The sequence below is a fragment of the Cervus elaphus genome, chromosome 16 (genome assembly GCF_910594005.1).
Source record: "Cervus elaphus chromosome 16, mCerEla1.1, whole genome shotgun sequence".
NCBI lineage: Eukaryota > Metazoa > Chordata > Mammalia > Artiodactyla > Cervidae > Cervus > Cervus elaphus.
Genome location: NC_057830.1, coordinates 2,452,294 through 2,475,392, shown reverse-complemented (window position 1 = coordinate 2,475,392; position 23,099 = coordinate 2,452,294). Strand labels below are relative to the sequence as shown.

The 23,099-nt window shown below is 38.9% G+C and overlaps 1 pseudogene; it reads right to left on the bottom strand.

Moving 5' to 3' along the window:
* The window catches only part of LOC122709873, a 38,102-nt pseudogene that overhangs the window by 4,907 nt on the left and 10,096 nt on the right, over positions 1–23,099 (bottom strand).

Sequence of the window (23,099 nt, the reverse complement as noted above, 5' to 3'; positions counted from 1 at the left end):
AAAGGATTAATTTCCAAAATGTACAAGCAGCTCATACAACTCAATACCAGAATAACAAACAACCCAATCAAAAAGTAGGAGAAAGACCTAAACAGACATTTCTCCAAAGAAGATATACAGATGGCTAACAAACACATGAAAAGATGCTCAACATTGCTTTTTATTAGAGAAATGCAAATCAAAAGCACAGTGAGATATTACCTCACACCGGTCAGAATGGCCATCATCAAAAAGTCTACAAACAACAAATGCTGGAGAGGGTGTGGAAAAAAGGGAACACTGTTGCACTGTTGGTGGGAATGTAAATTGATACAGCCACTATGGAAGACGGTATGGAGATTTCTTAAAAAACTAGGAATAAAACCACCATGTGACCCAGCAATCCCACTCCTAGGTGTATACCCTGAGGAAACCAAAATTGAAAAAGACACATGTATCCCATTGTTCACTGCAGCACTATTTACAATAGCTAGAACATGGAAGCAACCTGGATATCCATCGACAGATGAATGGATAAAGAAGTTATGGTACATATACACAATGGAATATTATTTGGCCACAAAAAGGAACACACTTGAGTCAATTCTGATGAGGTGGATGAACCTAGAACCTATTATACTATATTATACAGAGTGAAGTGAGTCAAAAAGAGAAAGATAAATATCATATTCTAACACATATGTACAGAATCTAGAAAAATGGTACTGAAGAATTATTCACAGGGCAGCAATGGAGAAACAGACATAGAGAATAGACTTATGGACATGGGGAGAGGGGAGGAGAGGGTGAGATGTATGGAAAGAGTAACATGGAAACTTACGTTACCATATGCAAAATAGATAGCAATGGGAAATTTCTGTATGGCTTAGGAAACTCAAACAGGAGCTCTATATCAATCCAGAGGGGTGGGATGGGGTGGGAGATGGGAGGGAGGTTCAAAAAGGGAGGGTATATATGTGTATCCATGGCTAATTCATGTTGAGGTTTGACAGAAAACAACAAAATTCTATAAAGCAATTATTCTTCAATAAAAAAATTTAAAAAATAATGCTTTGTACACTTAATTTGTTATTAGGGAAAAGTTCATGCTAAATGTTCTTACCACAATAAAATTTTAAAAGTTTAACTTAATTTTTAAAATTGTGCTGTGGGAGCAGTGAGGATTTAGAGGGAGAATCAATGTGGGTCCAGAAAAGGTAGTGTATTTTTATAAAAAGCTTATTCATGTGAATTGGTTGAAAACAGTTACTTACCATCTTGTTGGGAGTCATCTGCATTGGTGAGGACCGTGAGTCCTGCTAAGTAGAACACTTCAGCATTATTCCTGCCACCACCTGTTCCACAGTCATGGTCATTTTTATCTAAAGATTGAAGTATCTGTTCAGAAAGAAAATCATTCCCTCAAAAACAATATTCAGTGGCTATTATGGGAAACAATTGACTTACGGATACTGTTCATTTCAAGTCATTCACTGACTGAACATTAAAATCTAATTCTCCAGTTTTCCCAGCCTTTCTTGATTTCCCTAGTTTTCACCTCATGTGTCTGCAGATACATGCTATTCAACAGCTAAGCCTTTAGGCATAAAACATTGATATGGAAGTTCCTAGAAAACAATTTACACTCTCCTTTCTTAGAGCTTTATGCAATGCATTAACTAATAAGATATCCTTTGAGCAGCTGATTGAATGAACAAATAAATAAATACTGACTACCCCTCATGGTCCTTACCAGCTCTAGTTTATAAATTCTGAATCAGATGACACCCTCTATTTTATTGTTCCACTCAGGATAGAGCAGAGCACGGAGGGGATAAGGATACTCAATGACTTATTTTTGATGAGAAGGGCTGACTCCTCATCAAAATTTGTGACCATGACCTGTGGCACCCAAAATAAGTTATTATGGGTTATTAGGGGATAGGAGGGGGAGAAGGGCAGGCAAGTGAAGAGAGATTCATGGCTGCAGCTTTCATGGGTAACCATATAGTTTCCCAAACGATGCCCCTATTTTCTGCTCCCTTCTTTATCACTTTTCCAATTAATTAATACACTCAACTCATGAGAACTCTAGTATTTTCAGTCATATGACTTGCCTGGAGTGAGCAAGAAACTTTAATTTTATGCATTAGCTAAAAAGGTACCCTCTCCCAAAAGTCAGTAAGGTTATTGCTCATTCCAACGAGTGGCTTAATATACACGATGGTGTCATCAGTCACTGAAAGGAAGATAGTTTGGGATTGGCTGCCTTCGAAAGTTTGTTGCTGAATGTAGATTGAATCATGTTTTAATCTATTCCCAGAGAAAACTGCATTTTAGCATTTCATTGAGGCTATTCCCAAATATGTGTTCATCTGATACAAAATAATTAGCAAGTAATTTGACTGGACAGTTACCCTTTGTATACCTAAAAGGATAACTAAAGGGGTTAACTCTAACCAACCAAGTTCATTTGATTCTACTCTATGCAGAGATTCTATTCCGGCCCTAAGCAACCTAATGTCTCTTAGTTTTCCATTATCAGTAACATAAGAACTCCACTAGTAAGAGCTTAATGCATTTTAAATATCTTTATTATTGATATGTCTCTGACAGGATTGTTGTGAATACTCAATATGATAATAGGCTTAAAGGTCTTATGATGATAGTAAATGTTAGTAAATGTCAGCTGTTGGTGTTGTTATGCTTAAATCTAGCTTAGGAGACAGACATTGACATAATCACATCTTATTTTATTCTTCTCCCATGATTAACCCATAGAACTATGAGAGAACCATAATGGCCATTTGGCCCCAAGTCATGCCAAGCATCAGTTACCACAGCATTTACCCTACTTAACTCTTTCCATATGATTTTTACTTCTTTCCTGGAAGCCATAAACATCACTTCTCACTGATGACAATGCTACCCATGATTCTGACTGAGTTTCCATAATAAGAGATATAGCTTCATCTGGAGAATATGTATCTTTATTTGGAGACAGATAGATCTAAAATTAATTGGAAAAGAAAGTATCTTAGTGTGAGATTAAACAGTCATTCAAGAGGAACTCCGGCTGGGGAGAGTATCTGTGGCTCACTTGGAGCTGGTCACCAGTTTTCTTCATTGTTTAGGCAGAGTAAGTCAGACACTAATCCTGCCGTCTGCTTTCCTGTGACAAGACAGTAGACCAGTACACAGGCTGTAGGAACCATGTGTTGAGTCACGGAAAGTTTAAAAGATGGTAAGATGAAACTGGGGGTTTCCTCTCTGTGCCAAAGTGTACAATTCTGCCCTTAGATGAAATCTAAAAATACACAGCAACAAATGTGCATCAGAGTGGGTCTAATACTGAGCTAGTAATTAGGAAGGAGATAAAACTGAAGAGAATTAATGTTCATCAAACATCTTTACGTTAGGTACATGTACTTGAACATATTCAATCCTCACAGTTGTATATTGTGGCTTTATTAATCCCACCTAGTAGTTACAGAAATTGAAGCTCATAGATGTAAACTGTCCCATTAGTTTAAAAGGTACCTCTCTCAGAATCAATTGCTTATTCCAACAAATGGGTTAGTAAACAAGATGTTATCAGTTACTGAAAGAAAGATAGTTTGAAATTGTTTGTAGTCAAAGGTTTGCTTCTAAACGTGGATTTATCGAGGCAGGAACCTTGATCTTGTTGACTCAAAGCTCATGCCTTTTCCAACATATCATGTTGCCATCCTTGCTAGTATATATTTTGAAAAGCTATGAAAAATGCTTGGAATCACTATATCTGTCCTGGAGCATAGGACTTAAACTCTTCCCTTTGTAAACACGGTATGTTCTTAAGGAATGTTGGCCAGGCTCAGCAGTCCAATGCTTGGTAATGCTCTGCTTGGCCATAAAACATTGCTGAGGTCACTGACTAGTCTGGGGACTGAATGCAGGCTGTGATCAAACCCTGGGCATTGTGCCATGGAAGGAATACCTGTCTAGGAGTCAGAAGATCTTGAAGGAAATCCCAAACCTACTAACTACTTGTGAATATGGCAGGTCACTCAACCTCTCCAGGCTGTTTCACTGTCTGCTGAGCTCAAAAAGGTGTTATGAGACTCTGCGGAGAAGACGTTTGTGAATGTGCTCTGTGGACTATAAAGTGTGATGTAAGCTCATCCATCCATTTGCTAAATGTCCACTGGATACTGCTCTGTGCTGGGGCTTCCCTGGTGGCTCAGCAGTAAAGAATCCACCTGACAATGCAGGAGAGAAGGTTCAATCCCCGGGTCGGGAAGATCCCCTGGAGAAGGAACTAGCGATCCACTCCAGTATTCTTGCCTGGGAAACCCCATGGGGAGAGGAGCCTGGAGGACTACAGTCCAGAGGGTCACAAAGAGTTGGACACAACTTAGCAACTAAATGACAAAAACAAGTGCTTTGTGTCAGGTAAGGAATCATTTAAAGGATTATTTGCATAAGCAAAGAAAATGTTGCAAGTAGGGGCCTAGATGCGAGTCAGATATTGAACTTACCACATAACTGTCGTGGGTGATCTTGACAACATACAGACTTTTAGGGGTAACCGTTACACTCAGATGTTCTCCCACAAGCAAACTCTTGTAACGGTCTGTCCAGCTAAGCGAAAGGAAACTTCGGCTGCGTGATGAGTAGGCTACTGCTTGATAGTCATTGCTGGCCTGATATTCTTCTGGAAGGTCTGGGTCATCAGTTCTAACCTACAGAAGATAGTGTCAAAAACATGTAAAACTGGATACTTTACTTTGCCTTGCTGATAATGATGATGGTGGTAACAGTGGCGGTGGTGGTGATTGTTAGCGCTTGGCTAGCATTCACTTAGTGCCAGGTCTGGCTCTGTGAAAGCATTTTATGGAAAGGTAAATTAGCATTCCATGGCCTTAATCATGATAAGCTATGTTGTCAAGTAACTACAGAAAGGCTACTGATTTTAAAAAATAATAAAATTATAGTGAGTGTCTAGCCAAATTGTGGAAGAGTCCAGTGAAGTAAAATAGAGGAAAGATCCCAGGGGCCTCTCTGATGACCCAGTGGTTAAGAAATCTGCCTTGCGATGCAGGGGAAGCTGATTTGATCCCTGGCTGGGGAACTAAGATCCTACATGCAGTGGAGCAACTAAGCCCGTGCTGCAACTACTGAGCCCGCATGCTCCAGAGTCTGTGCGCCACAGCAGGGGAGCCCACGTGCCCCACACATAGGCTGAAGCCTACGTGCGCTGGAGCCCACACGCTGCCCACACCCCACAAGTAGAAAGTCCATCTCCACAACGAAAGAGTCACATGATGCAATGAAGTTTCCATGTGCTGCAACTAAGGCCCGACATAGCCAAAATAAATAAATAAAATAAACATTTTTTTTAAAAAAGGGAGAGAGAAAAGATTCTAGACCTAGGGTTGACCTTCTTTCTTAAATGACATGCCAACTTATTGACTCATTTCCTTCTGCCATAGGCTAGTAGGAATTAGGAATTTGAGGAGAGGGTAAATGTGGGTAGGAATGTGGCAATTGCTCTTAAAAGTTAATAGAAATGTTGGTTGTGAATGGGAATAGCTGTGAATAATCTCACTAGTTCTCAGGAAAGGAACAGGGAGAAGAATCTAGGACAGTTAACATCTGCTCATGATGGCAAAGTACAGGGTAGTAGGGAGCTCATAAATACAAGAGTTACGCTGTGCCAGCTCCTGAACAAGAGACTGGAACCATCTGTGTTTTTCTTGAAGCTGAAAACTTTGGTATTGTTTGCTAGTGAAGGTAATATGACAACTAGTGAACAAAACAAAGAAAACACAGTTGATGCCGTCAGAGTAGAGGGAGACTAGGACACTTGGCTCTTGTGTCGGTTTGGAAGGAGAAATACGCGTTTAGCCAGTCAACATTTTATGTTCCCTAATGTGTGTCAGGAGCTATGCTAGTTGCTGGGGACACAAAGATGAACAAGACAGACACAGCTCTTGCCCTCAAGAAACTTGAAAGCCACGAGACTTTCATGGAGTAAGAATACCTCCCTTGATCAGCAGAGGGTAGTTAGAGAAGGCTCCTTGGAGGATGTGCTTTAATAGCTGACCCCCAAATATGTAGGAGTTAGAGAATCAAAGAACTGGGAAGGAGCGTCTAAGGTGGGTTAAAAGGCCTTGTGGCAGGAGGCAGTAGAACATTAGGGGGCTGCAAACTGTCCAGGGTAGCTGGGGTTTGAAGTGTTACAGAAAGAGTGCTGACTAATGCATTTGGAGAGGGGAGCAAGGACCAGGTCAGTTGAGATGAGGTTTGAGTCAGAGAAATCACTCCATTCCCTTGCACAGTGAGGACAGTGACTGGGAGGAGGGTGAGGAACTGGCTGGCCGTGGGACCATTCACTAAAACAGGGCAGGGGGAGGAGGTCCAGGTTTGAGGTTGGCAGGTAGGACTTGATTTTAGACAAAGCGATGTTAATGCTTCTTCAAAAGAGCAAGAAAAAGATATGAAGAGGCAGTTCTGTAAGAATCTTGAGTGTTTAGGGTGAGTCTTCAGTATAAGCTATGGGAACCATAGAGAAAAATGTCATGTAGGAAGAGAGGAGAGTCTAAATAGAACCCTGAGGATCACCCTCATTTAGAGGGCAAGTTAGGGAATACGGCTTCAAAATGGAGACTGTAAAGAAGAGAACAAAGAAGAAAAATAAAAAGCAAGGAAATGTGGAGTCACAGGGGCCACACCAGATTATACACAGTGCCCCCCAAAAGAGAACGTAGGTTATTCTTTAGTAGACTTAGCATGTGAATTGTGAATTGAAGGAGAAATGACAATAGCTGGAAATAATGGATGGGAGAAGACTCTATTTGTATGCTTGTATTCCACTGGCAATTCTTATTCTAAACTGTTCAGATTTGAACAGCACTATTTAGCATGTGAAAGTGAAAGTGAAAAGTCACTCAGTCGTGTCCGACTCTTTGCGACCCCATGGACTGTAGCCCACCAGGCTCCTCCATCCACGGAATTTTCTAGGCAGGAGTACTGGAGTGGGTTGCCATTTCCTTCTCCAGGGGATCTTCCGGACCCGGGGATTGAACCCAGGTCTCCCTCATTGCAGGCAGACGCTTTACGGTCTGAGCTACAAGGGAATCCCACTATTTAGCATAAGAAGAAAGAAATTATTTCTAGAATATAAAATTGACAAACTCATACCCTTTATGTGATACTCAGTACGTTAAGTTGTATTTCTTGTGCCCACAAGTCAAAAGTTGCAGAGAAATTCACTAGACTTACATATAAAATTTCCCTCATCTCTCGTGTATGCTAGCTACCACACAGACTGAAGGGCTATTAGAAAATGCAACAAATGAGAATTTGGCTCACGTGAAACTCCAGAGCTGCCACATCAGAGGGAATATTAACCATAAACAAAGCCACTCCATCAATATAATTTGTTGTGCTTTTTCTTGGAACCAGATCCATCTTCTTCTGAGTTTTATCCACTGTTCTTGCTTTCAGGGTTACTGTAATCCCTCCTACGAAATGGGTGAACGCATCCCTCACCTGGACCTATTGGGCCAAATTCATCTCAGTAGTTAATGTTGAGCCTTTTACAACAGGAAAACCTAGACTACACCCCAAGCAAGATGTTGGCAGAATTTAGTTCAGTAGTCAAATGTGGTTCTCTTAAGTTGGTACTTTAACCACTCCAGGGATATATAATATGAATTACATTCAATTCAATGTATAGACATTGCTTTTTTAATAAGAACACGACACTGTACTATGTGCTTATATGTAAGCTGCGTGCCTGTGTGTGTGTATGTGTGTGTGCCACGTGTGTTCAATCATGCCACTGACTGGGTGAAATCATTACCATGTCTAGACTGCTGTTTTTCATCACGGACTTGGTGATTGGCTTGTACAATTCCTCACCCCCACAGTGAACACCCTCATGGTCTGTTCAACATAATAGATTTTATAATCATCTAACCTTTATGGAATATGGAATCCCAGGTTTCAGGAGGAGAGAAGTAGCAACCAGATCCAGTGTGTAAGGAGAGAGGACATATTTGACACCAGTTAGTTTGGTTTATTGGAAGAGTCTACGGAATGGAACAATAGGTTGATCAAGCCGAGAGTCTGACAAGCACAATGTAGTCCGTTAATCTCCACAGGAGCCCACTCTCTTCTTTTCTATTTCTTAATTTGCATAAGGACATGCCATTTGCCAAACCCTTGGTCATGTCACGTGCAATTGTAGAATCTAAGTTCAGATTATTGCTATGGTTCCCCTGAAAGAATCTGGTCATTCCATGAACCAGTAAAGTGAAGTTTGCATGAGGTTGGTGAGATGCTCATTCATCAATTTCAACTACAGTATCCTGCTGCAGGGGCTTCTCTGGTAGCTCAGCTGGTAAAGAATCCGCCTGCAGTGCAGGAGACCCCGGTTCGATTCCTGGGTTGGGAAGATCCTCTGGAAAAGGGATAGGCTACCCACTCCAGTATTCTTGAGCTTCCCTGGTAGCTCAGCTGGTAAAGAATCTGCCTGCGATGCAGGAGACCCTGGTTCAATCCCTGGGTCAGGAAGATCCTCTGGAGAAGGGATAGGCAGCCCACTCCAGTAATCTTGTCTGGAGAATCCCCATGGACAGAGGAGCCTGGTGTGCTGTGGTCCATGGTGTTGCAAAGAGTCAAACACAACTGAGTAACTAAGTCTAGCACATCCTGCTCCAGACTATTAATCAGATCATTCATCCCTCCTCCCTCCCTTTTTTTTCAAGTAACGGAGCAGAATGTCAATAATCCTGTGAGAAGAGACACTCACTTATGAAACAGTTGGTTATCATTTCCAAGGCAACACTCAAAAATTTACCAGGTAGTTGGTAGAAAATACGTGTTACATATTTAATAATACGTAAGCAAACACTCAAATGACTCAGGAATGCTTTCATATGTGAATAATTGTGATATATCATTTGTTTGTTGCAAGCAAAATTGTCTGGTACCTGCATTAGCTGTTCTTTTCAATGACTTAAAAGGCTATCCTTTACATGTGGGAGTAGGGGATCATCACTGCAGAAAGATGTCTTTCATGAGCATTTCCCCTGCACAGAGCTGGTGGATAGTAGTTTGGTAGAGCATATCTGGCAACTGTATTTGTCCAACATTCCACCAATAATAAGTTGCAGATTTCTATCTGAACTTTGGAAAAAGAAAGAAATGTGACAAAAGAATTTATAGATCAGTTTGGAACTCACCTGTACTTTCTTGGACTTTCACAAAAATATTAAGATACTTGTTATTTAAATCTTTTAGGCTTTTATATGACAGTTTTTCAATTGCTTCTGATGTTTTAAAAATGCTTTATGCAACTCCATCAATCAACTGTTTTTGAAAGGAGGACAAAAATGTAGAAGAAACAGTAATAGAGAAAAATTCGCTGTTGCAGCTGCTGCTACTGCTAAGTCGCTTCAGTCGTGTCCGACTCTGTGCGACCCCATAGATGGCAGCCCACCAGGCTTTCCCGTCCCTGGGGTTCTCCAGGCAAGAGTACTGGAGTACTGGGTTGCCATTTCCTTATCCAATGCATGAAAGTGAAAAGTGAAAGTCAAGTCGCTCAGTCGTGTCTGACTCTTTGCGACCCCATGGACTGCAGCCCACCAGGCTCCTCCATCCATGGGATTTTCCAGGCAAGAGTCCTGGAGTGGGTTGCCATTGCCTTCCCTAATTCACTGCTAGGGATTAACAAATAGGCTTTCGTCAGCCTGCAAAATCTTCACTTGACAATGACATTATAGTTACAGCTATTGGTAATACAAAGCATAAGCTTGATTCTATAGCATACGTATTTTTTAAAGTTATTTATTTTTAACTGAAGGATAATTGCTTTAGAACATTGTTTTGGTTTCTGCCATACATCAACATCTATGGCGTATATTTTTAACTGATTAATATTTAGGTCATTTCTTTTAAGCTTGAAGCCTCCGGTCATGGAGAAATAACCCTGGGTGGGGCTGAAAATCTCTGATCCAAAACCTCGTCTCATCCTGTTCAGAAACTGAGGCTATAATTTGCAGTCTCTATCTGATGGAAGCTCATCTCAGGTCCAGAATACCATGTCTACAAAGGGAGAAAACTGCCTCTGGGAGTAGGTTTTTGCAAACTCAAGCCTCAAAATGGAAGACAAACATCACTGCAAATTTTCTAGTTTCTAGTTTCTAGAACTTCCCAAAGTCCCAAGTATTAGTGGTTTTGTTATGTTCTGTTTGGTGCTGTGAACTCTTGGGGGTGAAAACTCATTTTTAATCTCTACATTGTGATGAATTGACCCCCAGTTCTCCATTTCTAGGAAGGTAACTTGATTTCTTGTTTACCTTTGTTTTCTGTGTTGCTTCAAGCATCATTTCTTTTCTGCTGTCATTTAAATTTTCTCTTATCCCCAAAAAAAACAGAAGCTTTAGCTTCAGTTACATTCTTACTGTAAGAATACCTGTTTTAAAATAATACAATTACCCCCTTTTTTGATAAAGCAATTATTGTAATGAGATATAGATGTATTTTTATTCCTATGACAAATGAGGAAATTGAATCGCAGAGGTATAAAAAAGCTTACTCAAACTTCCCACAGTTTTTAGGTTCGTGGCAAGTTAGTGGAGAAATGAACTAGAACCCAGGTCTCCTGTTTGTGAGAGGCCACACTTCTCCCACACACCATAGCAGGTGTGTCTCCCAAGTGATACTTTCAGCAAAAGGGGCGACACCACATCTTCCTAACGTGTACTGGGGCTGTTGTTTTTATTTTACCCTCATATTTTTCCTTTGAGTCACAGAAAAACATTAACTTTCCTTAATTAAATATTAAACAGGCAAGCCAGTGCTCCCATGAGCTTATCTGCCAAGTGTGATTTCTGGGCCTACTCAATCAATTCCATAGCCACTTTTCTTAATTAAGTTATATGATCAATTAACATTAACAAATAAGAAGTGAATACTTCCATATCATATTTTTAATACCTAAACAGTTACAGTCACCTAAACAGCCACCATGATATTTCAGTCTTTAGGATTCTTTGCTTGTAAGACTGTTAAACAACAGTAAGACTAGAATCAGCCAATGCCCTTCAGGCAAATCTCCTTGAACCCACTTCCCACAACCATGGCAGATACTATTTTCTAGGCAAGAGTACTGGAGTGGATTGCCATTTCCTTCTCCACGGGATCTTCCCGACACGGGGATCGAATCTGGGTCTCCTGCATTGCAGGCAGATACTTTACCATCTGAGCCACCAGGGAATCCCCCATAATTGTGCAAACACATGATCAATTTTTAGGACTGATAGGAGGGAGCGCTGGCTTGGGATTCAGAGGGGGCATTCTGCATCCTCATTCTCGAGCAGACAAAGCTGCTGTGAGAACCTGGATCAGCCTCCCTGTTTCCCCGGGGTCTGATTCTTCTTACCTGGACTCATCTTTAGATGAGGAGCTCAGACTAGGTCCTCCTTAAGGGAGTCAAAGAACCATGGATCTTGCAGGAACATTACGTAATCCTACCTTCCTATAGGACTTGACCTTTGCAGAACGGTGATAAGAACGTAAGGCCCAGAGAGCTCAGTGACTGAACTGAGGTGAGCCAGGCTGTGAATCCCAGGTCTGTGGCTCCGACTCCCAGTCCCTCTTTGTCCCCACTCCTCAGTGCCCTTTCTTTATCTCTTAACGAGTCCTTCGTCAACAAAGTTATTGAGAGTGGTTTTGTAAAAACATACACTGGAAATCTCAATAATTTGTGAGAAATTACCATGATTTTTAATCTCAGAGTATGCAGTTCCTGTTGTTGTAAAGTCCTCCTTGTATTTAGCTTTAATTGTCCATAAACCATACCTGTGAAAGCGACACATTTAAAATTTTAGATATCATCAAATAATATATCTGTACTGCAACCCAGTGATGTAGCTAACATTCATATAGACACTGGCATGTGCTTTACATGTGTTAACACATTGAATCCTCACCAAAATACTAGAGAGTAGCTTATATTATTATCTCCACTTTATTATCAGAAAACGAGGCCCAGAGAGGTACAGTAGCTTGCCCAGGAACACACAGCTAGAAGGTGGCAGAGCTGGGATTTAAACTTGGTCATTCCGGTTCCAAAGCTCTTGGCCACAACTCCATGCTTAGATGACTCTGACAGCAGTTTCAGATTTATGCACCATGTAATTAATATACCATATTTGAAAAATGTTTTAAAATCATAAACAAAAAGTTCATTTTAAGAAAAGTTGTACACACACTGAAATTTAGGTTATTAATTCATTTTCTAGTATACTATATTACATATTGAGCTAGAAAATATTTTTCACTTAGTGGCATTGATTACACAGTTAATGAAGCAATCTTAAAGTTTAATCATATTAATAGATATACTATATAGTATACTAGAAAATCAAGGCATCATTTCTAGGACTTTTTAATCTGGTTAAACTTATCAAAATAATATAACTGTATAGCTTTGGAAATTTTACAATTTAAGGCCAATGTTTGAGTGGCAGCATTATATTATAGAAGGAAAGAGTAAGGATGAATCTGGTCATTGGTGAAATCTGGGTTTCCATTTCAGCTCCACCTTAAAGGCTGTGTGGTTGAATAAGCTTATACATTTCTCTGAGCCTAAATTTCCTTATATTGAAAAAAGGAATGATATAGGACTTAACAAAGTGCTTGGCACATAACAGGAGATCCATAAATGTCACTTCCCTTACTGCTTTGAAGTGTTACATTTTCAAGGCATTACGGCAATATAAAAGCCTCAAATCACATCTCAGAATATCATCCAAGTTCTAAGAATAACTGTCAGAGAAAATTCCAAAGCATCTATGTAACATTAAACACTGCTAGCAGACATCTTCCATTTGCACATTTTTTCCTCTTTTGTATTTCATGCTCAACAATTTAGGGGCACGATCTATCTGCCACAGTGTCTGGTGCCTGGACTTTGCTGCGGAAGGGGCTCACTAAATGGAATAAACAGACCAGCATGGTGCTTATAGCTGGCAGTTATTGTATCAGTACCCACCCTCATCTCAATGCAGAAGGGTCCCAGCAGGTGCCACCTTCCATTAGGTAGGAAGGACATTCACCGACATGTTAAGAGTAACCAAAACATCAGCATCTTTCAGCCGCATGTTGACAGCTCCATCAGACTGTTCAGTAAGGCAGTTACCATCACTGCTCTTAAGAGAAACAACTGCAGCAACAAACCATTTAAAATACTTAGGATTAGGTGGAATCTTGAGGTCAGGAAAACTGATAATTCCAGTAAAAAATTTTTTTTCTGGTCTCAATAACTTCTGACCCTTCTGGATCCTTTGAATGAAAAGGAAAGACGTTTCATTTTTTAAAACAATCTTTAAGTACAGAAGTCACACATTGAGCATAATATGTAATTGGTGGTTCTTGTAGAAATAGTCACTAAGCTCTACGAAACTTTGCTGAAACTAAGCCCACATGCTGTTTATGTGGATTTGAGGTGATGGCTGTCAACTGGTCAAGCTTGTTAACAAAGACTAATGTCTAAGGCAGAAAGGTACATTTTCAACAGACAAAAGAAGTACAGTAGATATTTAGAATAAACTCCCAGTGAGGTTCTTCTCCACCATGCTTCTTCTTGAACAGGACCTCCAGGATAATTTTCAAACACTGTTTACACAATGTCATGCCATGCCTGAAAGACTTCCTGGGCTCCCTTTTGTCTTCAAGATCACCTTGGGACAATGCCACAGCAATGGCTTCCGACCTGTTCAATGTCTTCTCTCTGTGGGGAATTCTAACAAGGGAACAATGGGTTCCGTGGGGCCATTTACCTCTATGACAAGTTCACCTGAACCTGCTGTCCCCTCCAAGAACTTCCACAATGTAAAATAATCCACCAAAGCTGACCCTGATTCTCCCGAGAGTTTCCAGGCCTGGCAGCCGTCAGTCCACACACTGCCATGGTCATCTCCATACCTTGCTTCTTCCTGGCTCCAACCTCTGTGCCTTTAAGGTGTGACCCAAAACGTGATCCAACTTCTATCAAACCCTCTCAATAGTTTAAAGACCTCTCTTGGTCTTAAAGACCGAGCTCAGGACCTGCTCTCATCCTTTCATAATTCCCTCCAGAGTAATCTAATAATTATCTCCAGCACTTCCTTTCTTTCGGGCTGATCTGCTTTTGGTCCTACATCATCCCCTACTTGGCTTACTATGTTTTATGTGCCTATTTGCCCTTCTGAACTCAAATGCTTATGAAGGACACATCCCATAATCCCCCAAATAAATCAAGAAAGGCTAAGTGTGGAAGCTCTGGAGGAAGACAGACCTGGATTTGAAGCCTGATTCAGCTAACAATTATGAGTATAACTTCAGTGGCTACTTAATTTCTCTAAGCCTCAGTCTTTTTGTCTATAAACAGGAGATAATTATATTGATCCTATAAGGTTGTCATGATGATATAACGCACACCATGCATTTCTGACTGGTACCACAATTATACTGCTACAATCCTCACCACATCTGCCCATGCTTCACAAACAACAAGAGGATATGAACTAATATGACTCACTCATAAAGAATGCCACCAAAAGGCGTTCTTTAATGGGGCCATCAAAATGAATTTCAACTAACATTAAATTTACACACAGAAAAGTCAGTCAGAATAACAGAAGTGTAAAATTACCATGTTGTACCCGCAATAGATGCTAAATATATACTTCCTGCTATTCAATAATGGATATTTAATGCCATACTTTACTGGTATTATAATAATGAAAGCTATTCATATAATGAAAGTGCCATAGTTAAATTTTGATTTAAATTAGTGGCATACTTACTATAAAAGTTAAGATAACTTCTTTTTGCAATGGTTTAGGTTTTCATCCAATGAATAAACTCTAACTTTTACTGTAAGAAAAAAATTGTCATTATTAGAAACTCTGTTCAACTCATAAGCTGACAACATTATTAATAATCCTACAATATGAGGGCCATGAAATTAAAAGTAAAGTTAAGAAAGTCCAAAACAGTAAATCCAAGTTTAAAGGGAAAGATGAATCAGGATGTTGCACATGAACTGTAAAGTGGAAAAAAAAATCTTTTCACCAAAAATTTCCTGGACAGGGTTCCTTTATAAATATTTCTCTTTTTGCATTTAAAATATTATTAAATTTATTAAAAAGTAGTTTTATACAACCCTTTGTATTTTTAACCACTGATAGATAAGAAAGACTGCAGCTCACTGGTATCGGAATTAATTATAGAGTAGAGGAGAAAGAACATAAGCAGTAAGCTGTGTTGACAGAACCTAATGAAGCATTCTCTAATACAAAATCTGCATGTTTAAGTACTGGAATACATGGAGGCCTTCCCCAGTGGCTCAACGGTAAAGAATCCTGCAATGCAGGAGACACAGGTTCACTGGCACCCCCTTCCAGTGTTCTTGCCTGGGAAATCCCATGGGCAGAGGAGCCTGGTGGGCTATATGCATGTGGTCGCAAAAGAGTTGGATACAACTTACCAACTAAACAACAACAAAGTAGGCCTGCACATTCAGGGAAGGCTACTGGAGGCATCAAATTTGAACAAGGCCAACCCTATCCCATGCTAAAATCTAAGGAGAGGGAGGAAAAACAAATTTTGGGGGACTTCCCAGGCAGCTTAACTGGGAAAGAATCTACCTGCCAATGCAGGAGATGCAGGAGATTTGGGTTTGATCCCTGGTTCGGGAAGGTTCCCTGGAGGAGGAAATGGCAACCAGCTCCAATACTCTTGCTTGAAAAATTCCACGGACAAGAGCAGCCTGGCAGGTTACAATCCATGGGGTCAAAAACAGTCAGACACGACTGAGTGACTGAGCATGCACACATGTGCATAGAAGGATGGAAGCTTCTCCTTAGATACAGGCACTTCTGATCATGTGTCTAAGAAGTGGTTCTGACAGTCTAGAGCCAGGTTAATTGTGTATTGGCAGGGACCTGATGCTAAAGTTATGTCAGTGATCTCCATCTTGGGTCCGTCTAGTCAAACCTTTAGTTTTTCCAGTAATCATATATGGATGTGAGAGTTGGACCATAAAGAAAGCTGAGCACTGAAGAATTGATGCTTTTGAACTGTGGTGTTGGAGAAGACTCTTGAGAGTCCCTTGGACTGCAAGGAGATCAAACCAGTCAATCCTAAAGGAGATCAGTCCTAGGTGTTCATTGGAGGGCCTGATGTTGAAGCTGAAACTCCAATACTTTGGCTACCTGATGCGAAGAACTGACTCATCTGAAAAGACCCTGATGCTGGGAAGGATTGAGGGCAGGAGGAGAAGGGGACGACAGAGGATGAGATGGCTGGATGGCATCACCGACTTGATGGGCATGAGTTTGAGTAAACTCTGGGAGTTGGTGATGGACAGGGAGGCCTGGCGTGCTGCAGCCCATGGGGTCTCAAAGAGTCGGACACAACTGAGCGACTGAACTGAACTGACTTGTGTTCTACTATTTTACCCAGTGACTGAGGCCCTTTCTTCCTGTACTTACTTTGTCCTATCAGATGTGAAAACTGCCACGTTCCTTTATCCCATCCTTAATGACCCTCTTACCTGTCTTCTGTCCTCTTCCTTCTGAACTCAGCTAGAAAGCCACTGTTCAAGTAATAATCGGTTAATTCAGTTAAATTGCTAGCTAGTGATTATTTCCCATTTTGAGTTAAAGACCTCTCTTCCCAAAAGAAGACTGAAACCATTTCAAACTGGAAACAAGGAGGCAGACACAGCTACGTGAACTTTGCAATATAGTTCACAGTTTTCAATGTTAATATGAAATTGAAATATTTTTATAGAGGAAGATGATATTGAGAATTAAAAATTAGATTTTGTAAAGTTAAAATTCAGCCTCTATATTAAGTTCTATAATACATCACTTCGTTTTTTTAAAAAACTATTTTGAAAGGAGTCTTGGCATCATTCTAACAAAGGTCTTTCTACCTCCAAATTATACTCATATTTTGCTGATTCTTTGTTTTATAATTTAACCTTTAGTTTGTCAGATCTTTACTGTTGTGTGTGGTGTAATTTGGAAACTAACTCCATTTTTTCACCACAAAATAAACCACTTGTCCTAATACCATTAATCAGGCCGTCTCACCTTCCCCCCAGAAATTATAAGTCTCTTTTCTTATACCTGACTGATCTGAATTGTAAATAAATTTGTCTGTCTGAATGATGAGAAATCCATTGTCATAGCGTAGTGGAATTTTTGCTGCTTTTGAAAAATGAGCAGATAAAACTTCTAAATATACATGTGAAATTGCATTTGGTCCTCCAGATAAGTCTTTTGGTTGTATCTGTTAAAAAATTAATGGATGAATATTAAAAAATTGAGATGTTAAGATAATATAATTTATTATATTAATTATGAAACATGATTATATTAATCATATGTTATCAACTAACATCTAAATATAAATATATTAAGATAATAAAAACATAGGTCTCTTAGGTATATATGAAAATGACTTGAGTTGTTATCTATATGCAACATATAAAAATTTTATAAAATTAAACAGTAAATATATTTTTCTACAAACACCTCTGTATTTTAGTTTCTTATCAAATATAGTTTGAAACAATCACTTTTAAACAGTTGGCCCAGGGTAAATGTCTATTAAAAATGATGATCACTAAAGAATTCAATTTTTAATAGACAAGATAACCAAAAGTCATTAAGAAACATTAAAGAGCTCAAAAGTTGATCAGCAATGGATGAGAGGGAGAATGGGAGGATTCAGATATCAGATATCAGAAAATGGACTAAATCACTTATCACATGGTAGTATAAGTGAATAAAATATCTCTTACATTTATTTAGTTATACCTAGACTTTTATTGAAAATCAAAATCTTTCTTTTCATGATGATTTTCATGTCCATTGGTCATTATATAATTAGTAAGTAGCCCTCTTCAAGTACACTGCATATGATCAGTATATTTTATAGAAATAGAATTTTGACATTTTGTTTTTGAGCATCGTTAGCACATTTGTTTGGAAGAACATTTGCTTGATTCAAGTCCAAACAGAAAGTAGTAAAAGCCTGTGATAGATACATATGTTAGGGAAAAAATTAATTTTTCTAGAAAACCATGGGATTAGAATGTTAAATATAGTTTAGGAAAACAAATGTTCAAAGTGTTCTTTACTAACTTCTCTGAATTTTTAAGATCAAGTCAAACCTATTTTTATGTCTCTATATATTAACATTTGTTTTCCTCCTAATAAATAATATTTAAGTATCTAAATTATCTCTTTCTAGTATTTATTGTGTAATTTTAAAACAAGTACATGTATTGGTTGATTTGGTTTTCAACTCATGTCACCAAATCTTTTCACCTAATAACCTTTATCTGCTTCATTCAAACTTTTACATTTTTCTACATTGCCCCCAAATCAGAAGCAGATTCTCTATTTAACATTTCCTGCTTACTTGCATGTAAAATCATATGGCACTTATCTCTCACTAACTAGTGACCTCAATAGTGTGATGTATCCACATCTTTATCCACATATGTAAAAAGGATCAGTGCACCATCTACATGTGGGTTTTATAAAGAAACATTTGGCATATAAAAAGCAACTATAAGAAGAATACATACAGTTAGGCTTGCAGAGCTTTGAAATTCATTTTCTGGAGATAAATTAACTTAGTCAGAAGAATATGTAAAACTTCTGTCAGGATAACTTTTAACAGCAATGGTCACTGGAAATGATTTTGTGTCTCCATGAATTTGAATTACTACATTTTCAGAGGTTCCAACATAGACTACATCAGGTGCTGAGACAACATATCTGCTGAAACAGTTAAAATTATTTAATACAACATAATTTTTAATGTTTTTTACTTAACTCAAATTAGCAAATTTTCTTACATTTAACAATATGTGTTTTACTTCTCAAAATTTTATTACCTGGGATACAGCCAGGACAGTGCCCTGAAAAGCAGCATTTCATCCTAAGGATGATATTTCAAAGAGGCAAATGGAAATTATTTTAATCAGTTGCAGCCAGGGTAATACTTAATAGAGTCCTCTATAAGAAGTGAAAATAGGGATCATGCTTCTGTCTGGAATTTTTAACCAAAACATCAGTTAGTAAATTACTCTTCCTCGGGGCACGGCAATAGTCTGGGAAAATACAGAGTACTAGAATACAAGTTATGCTAGTTCACAAAGTATTCATATTAAAAAGCAGGGAAATAACATTAGACAATAGAGAAAAGAAATTCACTTGGATTTCTCAGGATTAGAAAGTTAATTTCATGTGGCATTGATTGAATTCTGCTTTCTATAAAACTACAATCAAAACACATTGTAAATGAAAAGGTGATCCTTCACTTACATTTGCTCCTGTCCCCAACTTCTTCCCAAGTAGAAAAAAATACACTATGCTTAAAATGCCCATGGCTGGGTTAGGATTCAACTATTGATACAACCCTTCTTGAAACTGCCCTTTTTGTGTGTGAACTCAGTTTGAAGAATGTGGTTAAATAAGTCCTCAGGTTAATTATTAATATCAGATAGTGGGATCACTGACAAGGAAACCTAAGAATTTAAATGATAACCTTTTAATGTCCACAGATAATTTTGGAATTCAAAGCAGAAAAACTTGTTTTGATGACTAAAACAGAAAAGATACCCAAATGGGAGTTTCTGGGAAAAATGTTTCAAAGACGGACACAGACACAAAATATTTGGAGGCTGCTGTGGTCTTGAACACTTTCCTGATATAGTAGATGCAATTGATGCCCTGGTCAGATCCCTTTTTCTGGGCCTGGTATATGCATGCTACAGATGCTGTGAATATTGGTTGCTTAAATTTTCTAAGTGCTCACTTCTCCAGGTATTACTAACTCACTTCAGCCACTGGAGACAGCTTGCCCAGAAATGTCTGGGAAGTTATATCCTCTTCCTGGGACTGGTCCACAGTTAAAATTGACCAGTTCTGGGGATACAACAGACTACTCCCTTGACTCAAGGTGGGACAACCTTGTAGTACCACCCATGCTACAGAGCCTCTCATGGGATCGGGTTGAAGCAAGATCTTGGTTGAAACCACATCTTTGCTTATCTTCTCTCCTGCCCTGTCTTGCTTCCCTCACTACTTAGAAACTTCTCTTAAGAAAAGTCTCGCCATAAACTAGTTGCAGAGAGTGTTCCCCAGTCTCAGGCTCTGCTTCTAGGAAACCATTCAAAATTTAATAAGTATGAAAGGGGACTATCTTCCTGGACTCTGTGTAGAAAGTCTTAGATATGGAAATGGTTCTGAGGCTTCCCTATAGTGAGACTGTTTGAATTGTGCCCACAAGGCCTGTACTGATCCACTTTAGAGCAGATCCGAAATCCCAAGACAGTCTTCCCAAGTGCTGGGGTGTTTCCAAGAACTCTTTACTCTGGGATTAGAAATGACCCATCAGTGACCAGGATATGGGAAAGAAAACTGTGAAGCTACTGTTGTCTTATTTTCCTCAAGGCTGCATTCAATTACCTATACAGATTCATCCTGAACTACAAGTTTTCAGGTCATCAGGACGGCTGGTGGTTAGGATGATGGACTGTGTAGTTGCTTCTTCACTTGTCTGTTTTCCCTTCTAGATTATGGTTCTATGATGACAGGTAATGAGTCTAACATATACAATGGGGATACACACAGAACTTATCACAGCACCTAAAAGGTACTTAGCCACTTAACAAATTGTTGCTAAATGAATGAACAAATGAATGCATCATCAGGTGCGTCCAAGGAAGGTGATGTTGAAAGGGCAGCTGAGGGCCAGATTGTATACGGCCATGAATGTCACAGTAAGGTGTGTAGAACGGAAATTAAGGACATTTTGAACTTGCTGCTCTGACTCTGAGGATGTAGCCATCTTGTTGTGATATACTAGTATTCTTTATTTCGTGAAAAGAATAGACAGGTACTACACGCTACACAAAGAATTAAGAAAATTGTTCTCTAAGGTAAAACACAAGCAGAAACTATTGAAAGTGTGAGATGTCAAACATTCATTCACAACAGCAACTTTAAAAAATGATCTACCATAAAGGCATAAGATTTTGATAATGTTTGTTAAGTAGGAGTCTCATTGCTATAAAGCGAGACGTCATCATTTTGTTGGTAATTGTAATAATGGAATTGTATGAGTAGTGAATGAACATTCTCATGAAACTGATGCCGCTGACATGTATGCTGTTGCAAGACCGTCTTTTAAACTGGGACCAGTAGGCTAGTATTTGAACCACTGAGTCCTGAACCATATCAAGCAGGAACAATGATAAGACAATTACTAAGCAAAAGTGTACTAAAAAGATTTAATGTAAAGGATTTTTAGATTGCAACTGGTAAAACTGGTAAGTCTGGCATCAACTCAGTGCAGAACATTTTCACACCGAGAGTCAGAAACACTCTCAACTCTGGTGAGAGTGACTGCAGCTGCATTTTAATTTTTGGCCAATTGGCTCTGTAACTGAAGCCATGCAAAGGGAAAAACATTTTATTTCAAGGTCATATTTAATATATGCCAACTCTGCTCACACAAGCTTCAAAACTTTGGTCACAAGAAGACAATGTGTTTCTTGTTTTGTATACAGTCCCACGCATGGACTTAAACTATAACTAAGACGAAACAAACACAGTGACATAGATATGGAGCCAAAAGAGCTTCTGGTCAAATTTCACACTATTTTCAGTACCATTTACACAGTACTGAAATAGGCCACAATCATTTGTCATTCCCTAATACTGAGGAGGGAGATTCCCCTCCTCCCCACTTGTGACAAATAAACAAAACTATGATAATAACAACGAACAAAAAATTGATAACAACTGAGGTTATCTCAGACTTCCTCAGTCACAGCACTACTTGGTCCTGAGGCTGAATGACGTGTTGTGGTGGCTGCCCTGTGCATTGCAGGCTATTCAGCAGCAAGCCTGATACCATTAGGTGTCAGGAGAACCTTCCCAGTCATGAAAACAAAATGTCTCAGACATTACCAACATCCCCTGGGCAAAATAACCCTTGGTTGAGAATCAGTGGGTTGCTGCTGTATGGTTTAGTATTTAAAGGAAGAATGAGGAAAGTACTTGCTTATGCTCCTATCAAAGATACAGAATTCAGCAGGCTCTTCACTTGAGTTGTTTGACTATTTTAAGTTAACATTGCAAACTGTAATTCCCTCGACTTCCCTCATAAAGATATTACCTCAAATACCATCTCTCTAATGATGACTTCCAAATTGATATCTCCAGTAAGAAACTCTCCTTCTAAATGTTGGCTTGCTCCAGGGTTCTGGTCTTTTTAAAAATCTTTTTCTACTTACATTTACTGACAGGCAATCTCATTTAATGGCATGGATTTCAATACCATCTCTGTACACGAATACATCTAAATTTCATTCCCTGTAGCTCTCTTCTACCTGCCTTACTCAAAACCTCCACTTGACTATCTGCTGCCTTACTTAAAATCTCTACTTGGCAATCTAATTAGCATCTTAAATTTAATACATCCCAACTGAACTTCTAAAGATCTCCTCTACCACAACAGAGCAAACAACGAAAAATTGTCAGATGTCAATTGAAAAAAGCCTCTAACATAAATTTGTTAACATAAAATTTCCCCCAAAAATTAAGGAGGGGAACATCTTGGAGGAAATATAGCTTATGCAAAGTGAAGAAGACTATTACCCTTTCCACAAAACAAACAAACAAGACGTAACATTCTTGTAAAGATATATTACATCCATGAAGCAAGAATAGGATACTCTTAAAAGGAACATTCAGAAACAAAATGAGCTCTTGGATGTGAAAAACAGGACAGCACAAACAGAAAACTTTGAAAGATAAAGTAGAGTAAATCTTCCAAGAAAAAATTAAAGCAAAAAGACAAAGGGATGGTAAATAAGAGAAATAAGGATAAGATGATTAGAGGACCATGTCAGGAGGTCTCGCATGAAAAATGGGAGCTCCAGAAAGAGGGAACAGAAAAGAATGGAGGGAACTTTCATCAATAAAATAATAAGAAAAAAATTTAAGAACAGAAGGACACAGTTGTTAGATTAGAAAAACCTTCCAAGTGCCAAG